Here is a 12,656-nt window from a genome sequence, read left to right as displayed (position 1 = left end):
CATTATTGACGATTTATGCGGCATTACAGACAGGAAGCCTATGGCAAAGACAATACCAAGGTGGGATCTTGATCTATACAGTCTGCCATCTTTCATCACTGCACTGAAAGGCTTTTCAGGACGGATGGCAATATCACCCATCCGTCCGTCGGCTTCAAAGTATTTGGCTGCTGTCTTCTCCATGTGCAGGCCCTCACATCGGCAAATAGTCCATTTCCAAGCAAGGAAAGAAGATGTTGTGCTGACAGAGGACAGATGTATACTATTCTGTCTTTAGGCTGACTATACATTCCTCCAGTTGTCTTTGTCTATCTTGTCCTATGCTTGGCTCGGCCCCTTTGTACTAAATCTGGCTCAGCTATGCATGTACAAAAAAAAACATTTAAAATGACTGCACAGAGACAGTGACATTAAACTTAATATTATAACAAACTTATTATAACAGCCCCACAGATGCTGTCTCCCACATCCATCCATCTTGAGAGGTTCCTGGCCAGGTAAGGATGTCCCTCACAATGCTAAGGTAGCTGCTTAGCCCTTGAGGTTTTGTTATCAACCATGTGCTAGTTTAACGCATTCACCTCTGAAGGTTGCAGATAAATAGTCACCATTTCCATGTTAGATAGATAGATAGATAGATAGATAGATAGATAGATAGATAGATAGATAGATAGATAGATAGATAGATAGATAGATAGATAGATAGATAGATAGATAGATAGATAGATAGATAGATAGATAGATAGATAGATTACTTTATTAATCCCAAGGGGAAATTCCCATACTCCAGCAGCAGAATACTGATAAAGAAAATATTAAATTAAAGAGTGATAACAATGCAGGTATACAGACAGACAATAACTTTGTATAGTGTGGTGGAATTGAAGAGCTCCATAGTCTGGTGGAGGAATGATCTGTCAGTGGAGCAGGACGGTGACAGCAGTCTGTCGCTGAAGCTGCTCCTCTGTCTGGAGATGATCCTGTTCAGTGGATGCAGTGGATTCTCCGTGATTGACAGAAGTCTGCTCAGCGCCCGTCGCTCTGCCACAGATGTCAAACTGTCCAGGTCCGTGCCTACAATAGAGCCTGCCTTCCTCACCAGTTTGTTCAGGTGTGAGGCGTCCCTCTTCTTTATGCTGCCTCCCCAGCACACCACCGCGTAGTAGAGGGCGCTCGCCACAACCGTCTGATAGAACATCTGCAGCATCTTATTGCAGATGTTGAAGGACGCCAGCCTTCTAAGGAAGTATAGTCGTATGCTGTATGTAAACCAAAGCTCAGCAAAAAACAGTAAGCCAAGTTAACTTAGTTATCACAGTAACTTACAGCTAACTTATCCCGTAAAAATAAAATGGGTCAGTTAGATCAAAAACAGTCATTTGGTGTCAGATTAATGGTCCACACCACACTTCATTGTTGGTTTGGAGATGGGAGGCTGTAGTAGGACTGGGTGAGTTAAAATTTAACATCTGTCTAAACACATAAACTGAGAAAAACGCCAATAAATGTGTGTGTGTGTGTGTGTGTGTGTGTGAGAGAGAGAGAGAGAAAGAGACACGATCAGGCATTTCAATTTTAGAACACACAGTGCCTTCAGAAAGTATTCAGACTCCTTTTACCTTTTCTCATTTTGTTACAGACTTGTGCCAAAATCATTAAAATTCATGTCTCTACTCATCAAACAACACTCAATACCCCAGAATAACAAATAAAACAAACAGGATGTTAAGAACTTTGGCAAACGTATTAAAAAACTAAAACTGCAAAATCCCACTGACGCTGAAGTGCTGCTGGATGGGACATCTGGTTGTCAGCATTCCCCAACTTGGCTTCTCTCCAGCCTGAATAAGTATGTATACCTGATTATATGTTGTATTATTGGGAGTGAATGTTATCTTTTAAAGGAAGTTAAATACATAAATCTCTTCTTGCACCATATTTCTCTCTCTTGGAGTTATTTCCGCCATGGTTACAAAAGGGAGGGTATTGGCTCTAGTCATTCCAGGGGAGAAAGAGTGCCCCCTGCTGGATACAGGGCTAAAATCATTTCAATTCATTTTTGCCCTCATCAAAACAACACTCAATACCCAAGAACGGCAAAGCGAAAACAGGATTTTAGGAATTTTGTACAAAGTTATTAAAAATACAAAAGCTGAGCTATTCCCTTGACACAAACATTCAGACCCTTGGCTGCGGTGCATCCCGTTCTGTTGGTCAATGCTGAGATGTTTCTACACCTTGTTTGGAGTCCACCTGTGAGTAAATGAAGAATAAGCAAGAAAAGATGAAAATAAAATGACGAGCACAAAGATGTGCTGACAATCTTCATGTACTTGCTCTGAGGCTAGGGATCTGCACTGGCAATCGGAAGGTTGCCGGTTCGAATCACGTAAAGGCCAATAGAGACTCTGCTATGTTGGGCCCTTGAGCAAGGAAGGCCCTTAACCTGCAATTGCTGAGCACTTTGAGTAGTGAGAAAAGCGCTATATAAATGAAAAGAATTATTATTATTATTATTATTTCCCACCCGCACCTCTTGCTCTGTCGTCATGAATGGAGGTTGTAGGCCGCAGGTTGTCAGACTTGTAGGCCGTGATTGATTGATCAGTTATTCAGTGCTCGGCTCATTAGGGCTTGTTAACTTGCACAATTCGCTATCGACCTGTCTGGCATGGCATGATCCTGATGGTGAAAAGTCGCACTATAGTAAGTCAGATTATCTCGTCTCTCTTTCTGGAGCAGACTTCTGGTCCTTTTCTTTGTCAGTTTGTCAATTTCGTCTCATAGAGCAGATGACGGTTCTATTTTTCACTGTTCATTTTCAAGATCAGTTGCTTTCTCTTCCCTTCCAATTTGTACTAGAAGTGTTTTATTTTTTAATACATTCCTAACCTTTTCTGTTTTTAGATTCTGCCTCCAGAAACTCCTCTAAAATAACAACTTTCGCTTCAGTGTTTTTCAACCTGGGGACCCTGGGTACAAAGCCACGTACAGTAGCTCTGGGGTTGTCATCTATAATTAAATGCATTAGATAACAGCCAAAGAAGTTAGAAAATGATAAGTATTTGAAGTTAAAATGTGAAACTAGGCCCTCAAGTCATGCAAAAAATTACAGTTTGGGCCCTGGATGCACAAGCCGAAATTAGATAAAAGGATTTAAAAGTCTATATGGATGTGCAGCAAGATATGCAGTTGGGTATCTTAATGGAACTTAGACAAAGCAAATCCTCGAATCGCATTAAACATTCAGATTTAAATGTAACACAACACCGTTTTTTTGTCATTTTACATTAATTTCTAAATAATTGTGATCAAACGTCATGTGGCATCCTATGCATTCCTAATGCTTTGCGGTGTCCTTTTGACTCTCTGCTCATTGTTCTGAGTGACTGAGAAAGGAAAAAACGATCTGTCGTTTCATTGCATTTTTAAAAATCGAGAGTGGTCTCCTCCAGACTGTCTCGTGTACTCAGATATCGGGATGGATATTTAAGGAGTAAGTCGCAAGACAAGGATTATATTTTTATATTATGTATATTAAAGAACCATCAACAACAAATCAAATCAAATTAATAATATAACAGCAAATCATGCTTGAGAAAAATTTGGAAAAATAAAAACGTTAATGAAATGATGATGAGGGAGAGAAGAACATCACACGTTACAGTAACAAGAGATTATTTTAATGAGTAGTGACTTGTGAGAGGACTCCATATTAGAATAGTCACATGATTAGTATAGGATGTTCTTATAGTCGCTTACAACAGCAGGAATATTTACAATCCAAAGTGTAACGTGAACAGGTTAACAGAACATACTGGATAAAAAGGGAAATGCAGGGCACACGTAAGTCAGTATGTGTGAAGTGTGGCCGTCAGGTCATGTCAGGTCAGGTCACCGACGTCTATAATAATTGTCGGATAACGCAATTTGTTGCATTGTCAGTGAAAATATTCCCCCGAAAGGACCCATACGTTTAACCCGGGTTTTGATGTCACTCTGGAAAATGTAATGTACAACTGGCCGTGGGTAAAAACAGGGCCTGGCAAATAAACTCCGACGTGATGAAACGTTTGTTGTTGGGACTCGGTGATAGTTGTACAATACGCTAAATGAACCTATGCCTATGCCATAATATAAAGGGAATATCTTATTTTGAGTTGTCAGTGTTATGGAATCCCTGTAGTTTTTCCGTCATAATGTTTCTCGTTGTCTGGCAGTTTGCCGCTGCTCTTCAGAAAAGTTGTGTGGGTGATTCGTTTTTTGTTCACTGTCTAGGTGCGAGACTTGCCGCTGCTGATCTTCGAATAATGCCGCTCTGTGGTTTATCCCACATTGTCTTTGTTGTTCTAAAGGCATCTCGCCTGTGCTGGTTGGTCTGGCGTGATGTCGATGTTTCTGCTTCTGTGTGTTGGTGTGAGTAAGTAGGCCGGTGAGACCGTTTCTGTTGGTCGCAGCTACGCTGTATGTGCCTTATCATTTTATTGAGAGGCTTACGTTGAAGTGAAGGAAAAAGGAGGTGTAAAATGGCGGTGTCATAATGCAATAAACAATAAACAATCAAATACCACAGTTGATAATCGGTCACATTGAAGAACTGAAGACTTGAAGAGAAGCCTAAGACCAAAACTCTGCCAGGGACACGGATTCCTCACTATTGTTGTGACGGGATATAGTAGTTGTGGCAACTGTTGTTTATATTGAGCACCGATGAACACAAGCAAAATAATATGAGGACTGACTAATTATAAAAGTAAAGATGAATAATCGAACTCTGTAGCTGCATGAATAAAAGATAAAGTACCACTTCCGTTTTAGTGGAAATAGCCCACAAGTTTATAGAAATCTACGTTTTGTACTGAATACTTGCATACAAAATATGGTTGACCCAAGTGAAAGCGTCCTCAAGTTATTGTGTTAACACACACACATACACACACACAAACGCACAAAGACATAATTCCAAAAATGGTATTTTTGGACTCAGAGTGGTCTAAAATGTTGAGATTCATCAAAGTGTCAAAATGGAATTTTTGGACGATTCCAATACTTTCCCTAGACTTTGTATACGAGAAAGTAAAAATGTTTCTGTCTGTGTTCAACAGTTACGATGTTTGATTTAAAGACTTCACACATTCCCAGTATCACTAATCCAATTTCCTAATTAATTTCAGGGTGCATTTCCCATAAGCTTCGGTGGGTTGGCACCATGCCCGGGATTGGTTCCTGCCTTGTGCCCTGTGTTGGCTGGGATTGGCTCCAGCAGACCCCCGTGACCCTGTGTTCGGATTCAGCGGGTTGAAAAATGGATGGATGGATGGATTTCCCATAAGCTACAGTATAATAAAGATGTCCAACTTTGGTTCCATTACAGCACAGGTGTGGGAATGACAGGTCTGAAAAACATTTTGGAAATTTGGGGGCGCCAACCTGGTCGTCCCTTTTATTGTCCATGGACAACGAAATCAAAACAAAACCAAAAGAAATAACGCACATTGGTGTGGACACTAGGGGCGCGGTTGCCCGTGAAACCCAACAGACAGACGTCCAGGACACACGTATAAAAGCACCAAGAAGAACTTTTAATATCTTTCTTCAATAAAGTGCACAAAGCACCACACGCCACAATCCACCAATAACAATAATCAATAATAATCTATATAATAAAAGCCCAGTGCGGTGTCCGTGTCCGGGTCCTGGTTCCTTTTGGCTGTATAGCCGCCCCGTAGAGAGGTGTGACGCTAATTAATGCCCGTACTACACCAGATTATATTGTTGATATACTATTAACTATTTACAGGGATCAACTCTTTTGGGGAAGTTCATAACAAAAAAAAAAATAAAATTATAAATAACATTTACACTTTGCTACATGTGCACTTGACTATTTTGAGCCCCGCGTCTGAGTCGGATGGGTGTTTCAAGCCGTGATTTTCTATTTTCTCCCTTCCAGCCCACTATGCCTTTCCGTCTTCAGCTACCCAAGTGCACTTGTACAGAGGAGACTTTATCGAACAATGCGGAAACGAAAGGCAACTGAACCTGCTCCTTCGAGAGAGGACACATTACAGCGTGATCACGAAGCAAACAGGCAAAGGCGTGCCTTTCGCTCGCAAGAAACGGACACTCAGCATTCACACAGATTAGCTCAACAACGCGTCTCTGCTGCACAATGAAAGGCAACTGAAACCCCTACAGAGAGAGAGAGGACACATTACGGCGTGATCGCGAAAGAAAGAGGCAAAAGCGTGCCAATGAGACACCCGACGACAGGTCCTTACGATTGCAAAACAACCGTAATATACAGAAACGTACGGTCTCCCAAGAAACTCCGAGTGAACGCTCTCACCATTCTTGCTCGCAACAAACTGACAATCACCACTCACAGACATTACCGCAACGATGCGTCTCCACTCCTCTTCCTTACAACCATTTACACAATGTATACGATTCTGATTAGTCTGCGTCCCACACTTTGTGAATCATGGGTTTTGTTTTGAAATTTTGTTTCCCATGCAAAAATCAAATGCGGTGCGATGAAAGACCCAGTTCACAACTGCCAGGCGCGTTTAAACAGGGAATCCTTCAACTGTGGTCATCCAACACGCAGCGTAGCGCGCGCCAAGTCGCTAGTACAATAATAATCCTCCACTCCCAGCAGCTTCGTCACCCAACCTCCTAACTCCGGCTCTTTTTGCTGGGTCTTGAACAGTCCTTTATATATTCCTTGACCCGGAAGTGCTCCTTCTCTTTTTCCAGGTCAAACGCCACATCATCAGTCCTCAAGCATCCCGGAAGTACTGTGAGCTTCCATCCTCGTGACTCCGGAGTACTTCTGGGTTGTAGGAAAAATAGGAGTCCCCGGTCCTTTATTAGGTCCCCCAGGCGGCACCCACACACCCAACAGGACTGAGAAAATGGACTCCATGTCCCATGATGCCCTGCGGGAATCTGGGTACATTTACCTGCCACCTACCGTATAGGAGCTGCCACCTACCGTCCTGGGGAAAGCAGTGTGCTGGAAAGTCTGCCCTTCTCCACTCTTCCCATTCTGGGACATCCCGGCCGGATTGAGCTGCCGGCCGTCTATCACAATGGGAATTCTAATAAAGGATTTGGAGTTGCAGTTGCTGTAGTGGAGCTCCACCCGGCAGGTTTCTCTGGCCCCCTCTCGTAATTAATGGAACGCTTAAATCACACATTGGCTCTCGAACGCAATATCTATGTGGAAAATCTTTACTGAGTAATCCTGTGTAATTCATTTAGAACAAAATAATGTAACAACGGTAAATGGAAACCAAAATGACCGACCCATTGAGGACTGATTCAACATCACACCGAAAATCAAAGTCTAAAATTGAAATGCCAGGCTGATCCAACTTGTGTGAATCTCATCACGGTAACTCCTAGTGTGACTCAGTAGTGTGTGCGGACCCCATGTGTCTGCACTCTGATGAGACAGCAAATGGTGTCCTGGGGGACCTCCTCCCAGATCTGGATTAGGGCATCAGGGAGCTCCTGGACAGTCTGTGGCGCCACCTGGTGGTGTCAGATACACAGACACATAACATCGCAAAGGTTCTCAATTGAATTCAGGTCCAGGGAACATGCTGGCCATTCAGTGGCATCAATGCCTTCACCATTCAGGAACTTCCTACACACTCTGGCCGCATGAGGCCGGCCATTGTCCTGCGCCAGGAGGAACCAGGGCTCACCGCACCAGTGTAAGGTCTGACACTGGCTCTGAAGATTTCATCAGTAGTCAGGGTGCCATTGCCTGGCACATGGAGGTCTGTGCGACCGTCCAAGGATATGCCTCCCCAGATAATCACTGACCCACCTCAAAATCGGTCATGCTAGATGATGTTGCTGGCTGCACAATGTTCACCACTGTGTCTCCAGACTCTTTCACGTCTGTCATGTCTGTGCCCAGTGTGAACCTGCTGTCATCTGTGAAGAGAACTGGGCGCTAGTGGCAGAGCTGCCAATTGTGTATTCTCTGGCGAATGCCAGTCGAGCCACATGGTGATGGACTGTGAGCACTGGTCTCACTAGAGGATGTCAGGCCCTCATGTCACCCTCATGGAGTCTGTTTGTGACAGTTTGGTCAGAAAGGTGCACACCAGTAGCCAGCTGGAGGTAATTTTGTAGGACTCTGGACGTGCTTCTCCTGTTCCTCCTCACACAAAGGAGCAGCTACCAGTCCTGCTTCTGGGTTGATGCCCTTCTACGGCCCTGTCCAGCTCTCCTTGTGTAATGGCCCATCTCCAGGTATCTCCTCCATGCTCTTGAGACCTTCTTGCGACGGCCCATATGGATGTACCAACCTGGAGGAGCTGGACTACCTGAATGGGCTGCATGTACCACCTCATGCCACCAGTAGTGACAAGGACTCTAGCAAAACACAAAACTAGTGAAGAATCAGTTAGGAAGGATAAGGAGAGAGTAAAGCAATGGTCGGTGGCCACCGTTCCCAGTTTGGGGGGTGTTTTGCTGTGGCCTCTCCAGGTCACCTGCTGTCACTTTCATTTGCACAAAAGTTGATTCCTAATCGCTTTGGCTTCTCAACAAGACAGACTGATATCCCTGAAGCTTAGCTGGGATGATTAAGCGTTTCCTTCATTTTTTTGAGCCGTTTCACATGGATAGCCCTGTTGTCTCACAGATCCAGGGTTCGAACCCAACCGTGTGGTCCCAATCTCCTGGTGTCTGCTTAGGCTTTCCTCCAAGTACTCGGGTCTATTTCTTGCATCCCAAAGACATGCAGGTTACATGTCAGTCCTAAATTTGCTTCAGGTGAGTTCATGACTGGTCCCTATGTCGGACAGGCTGCTGTCCAAGAATGGTTCCTGTCTTGTGCCCGATACATCTGGGGTGGGTTGCGGGTCCCCCTGATCCCCTTGACCCCTAAAACAGATGAAGCAGTTTTAGAGATTGATTCATTCTTTACTGGATGGTTTCAAAATGTCTAAATGGAGGGAATGGATGAGTTTCCACTTATCCCCATTTCTTAGCTTATTATACATTTATTTCCTTAGCAAGTCCTTTCGGAATTTCTTTTGTTCAGAGCAGCAGCGGCTGATTTTGTCTTCTGTTGAGCTAATAGACTTCTGTGTATACACTTCAAGAGCAATTTTCTGTCGTAGAAGTGCAATCTTATCGGTGGCTTGTAATATTTCACTTACTAAATGAGTTATTTGCAAAGCCCCGTGGGCGAAACTATTCTAAATATCCATTCTAACGACAGAGTTTCTGCAGAATATTTTAACAGGATTAAAGGCAGAAAGGTACTCCTTATTATATGGATTCTGTCTTTGAACTTAGAAACATTTTTACTTGCAGATAATAAAAAAAAGGAAACTAGATTGCAGTGTAATGTTTGGCCAGATCTGGTATGTGCTTAAAGGTGCAGCTTATTATTTGAGTTTGCATTCTCTGCAATCCTGTGCTCAGGGCATTTGCATTCTTGCATCAGCTACAGTATATTGATTGCATCATTTAGAAACCTGCTTTGGCAACACATTTGGAAAAGTTCTTTCCTATTGTCTGTCTGCATCTTATGAGGATAAATTAGCGTCTGAATATGCTGCTTTTCGAGACCTGTTGGCTTCTCTGTATGGGAATTAGAGAAAATCCTGAGCAGGGAAAAATGTAGATTTTACATATATGCAGCGGTAGTCAAAGGAAATTAAACAGATACTGACATCATTTCCCTACGGGTATTGCATTTTAAGGGAATATGTCCATTCAGACTTCTGTACATTAATGCTAATGCAACTGCTGCTGGGCACGGCGTACCCATGAGTGGCATCAACAAATCTGTCACGAACAGGAAGCTGTCGTTTAAATGAGGAGAGCATTTAAATCTTGTAGAAATGCCTTTTATCTTGGCAAGAACATTAATGGCCCATAGGTCATAATGATGGTACACTCATCCTTTCTTAAGCTGTCAAGACATGATTACACCATAAATGCCTAAAACAAACATATTATCAGATAGTTGGGTTTAATGAAGTTACGAATTAAAAATAAAATGCTGCCGGTGCTTACTGAAAATTAACAATACACACCTTGTGCAGCCTTCTAAAATATTGTTTTGTATCGCGGTAGATAAATGAGGCGGCATGGTGGTGCAGTGTTTACCTCTGCTGCCCCATCTAGATAGATAGATAGATAGATAGATAGATAGATAGATAGATAGATAGATAGATAGATAGATAGATAGATAGATAGATAGATAGATAGATAGATAGATAGATAGATAGATAGATAGATACTTCATTAATCCCAAGGGGAAATTCCCATACACCAGCAGCAGCATAGTGATAAAAACAATATTAAATTAAAGAGTAATAACAATGCAGGTATACAAACAGACAATAACTTTGTATAATATTTACGTTTACCCCCCCCGGTGGAATTGAAGAGTCGCATAGTGTGGGGGAGGAGCGATCTCCTCAGTCTGTCAGTGGAGCAGGACGGTGACAGCAGTTTGTCACTGAAGCTGCTCCTCTGTCTGGAGATGATCCTGTTCAGTGGATGCAGTGGATTCTCCATGATTGACAGGAGTCTGCTCAGCGCCCGTCGCTCTGCCACAGATGTCAAACTGTCTAGCTCCGTGCCCACAATAGAGCCTGCCTTCTTCACCAGTTTATCCAGGCATGAGGCGTCTCTCTTCTTTATGCTTCCTCCCCAGCACACCACCGCGTAGAAGAGGGCGCTCGCCAAAACCGTCTGATAGAACATCTGCAGCATCTTATTGCAGATGTTGAAGGACGCCAGCCTTCTAAGGAAGTATAGTCGGCTCTGTCCTCTCTTGCACAGAGCATCAGTATTGGCAGTCCAGTCCAGTTTATCATCCAGCTGCACTCCCAGGTATTTATAGGTCTGCACCCTCTGCACACAGTCACCTCTGATGATCATGGGGTCCAGGAGGGGCCTGGTTGTCCTAAAATCCACTGCCAGCTCCTTGGTTTTGCTGGTGTTCAGTTGTAATAATCTCTCCAAATTCTGAGTGTTGTGATTTGGATTCTAAAAACAATGGAGGGATGGAGGTGTGAGGCGCACTTAAATGATCCACAAAGCAGGCAGGGGCCTTCACTGGCCTTTTCTTCATGCCTCTAGGCCAGGGGTCTCCAACTCCAGTCCTGGAGAGCTACTGTGGTCTATCCAGCAGGGGTCACTAGATCCCTGGTTGGAAAAAGTTCTTTTTAATTTGTGGCATCTTAAGTAACCCGAAACTATATAGATATAATATTAAAAGGCGGTACCTCTCTCATAGCGATACGGTGGTAAGGAATCATATAAGAGAAAATAACTTAGCTTTCTTTAAAGACGATTTACGCGGCATTACAAATGAAGGAAGCCATAGCAAGACTTTTTTACTAAGGTGGGAGCTCAATGTATACAGTCTTCCATTTTCGACGCTGTGCTGGAAGGATTTTCAGGATTGGATGACGTTATGTCCCATCTGTCCGTCGGCTTGCAAGGTGTGCTGGGCAATGTTCCAAGGTTTTATACCCGTTTTCCATGTGCAGACCCCTACTTAGATAAATCATGCCATTCCAAACAAGGCAAAGAGAATGTCCAATATCATGTTGACTCTAACACACAGAAATAGTACAATGCCCATTTTCGTAGTTGTCCCTTTCTTGTTTTCTAATGCTTGCCTAGCAATTCCAAATGATGAGCCCCTGTGTGCTAAAGCTGGCCTTGTGTTAGCTGTACATGTGAGAGGAAGCAGATTTATAAAATATTTTTTGTACAGAGCACAGTGACATATTAAATATCTGAACTTATTACATGTGGCTGCAGGTTTTCATGATAACCCTTTTCTTAATTTTCCAGATTTTGCTGCTAATTAACTCTTTGCCTTCATTTTAATTGATGCACAACTTAAGACTCAGGCCCTCTTAATTATTTCTTTTTTCCTTAATTATCAACCAAACAATATTAAAACACACAAAATGTACCAACACATAAACAACAACCTGCGTCCATCACACAGTAACTGAACATAAAGAAAGGTGAAGGCCTCAGTAATGTTGATCTGCTCGGGGCCACAAAACATTTTGACAGCCAGCGCTCTTAAAAAAGAAAAATCAACAGTTTTGGAAATGTGTGCCATGGCAGAATTAAATAACGGGTTTAATTAACAATGAGAATTGGCTTCAAATTAAGAAACTGAATGAAGTGAAGTTGATGGAAGTTTCAGGCCCCAACTAAGTTGGTCATCTGTTGTCTCATTTCACATCAAATTTATGTTTAGGGGGCAGCACAGTGGCGCAGTGGGTAGCGCTGCTGCCTTGCAGTTAGGAGACCTGGGTTCACTTCCCAGGTCCTCCCTGCGTGGAGTTTGTATGTTCTCCCCGTGTCTGCGTGGGTTTCCTCCAGGTATTCCAGTTTCCTCCCACAGTCCAAAGACATGCAGGTTAGGTGGATTGGTGATTCTACTTTGTCCCTAGTGTGTATTGGTGTATGGGTGTGTGTGTGCCCTGCGGTGGGCTGGCGCCCTGCCTGGGGTTTGTTTCCTGCCTTGGGCCCTGTGTTGGCTGGGATTGGCTCCAGCAAACCCCCATGACCCTTTAGTTAGGATATACCGGGTTGGATAATGGATGGATTTATGTTTAGGTGCCGTTTAAGGTGTGATAGACAGC

Source organism: Erpetoichthys calabaricus, chromosome 13 (genome assembly GCF_900747795.2).
Source record: "Erpetoichthys calabaricus chromosome 13, fErpCal1.3, whole genome shotgun sequence".
Classification (NCBI taxonomy): domain Eukaryota; kingdom Metazoa; phylum Chordata; class Cladistia; order Polypteriformes; family Polypteridae; genus Erpetoichthys; species Erpetoichthys calabaricus.
The sequence above is the reverse complement of the archived record's forward strand: the minus strand, read 5'-3'. Positions refer to the sequence as shown.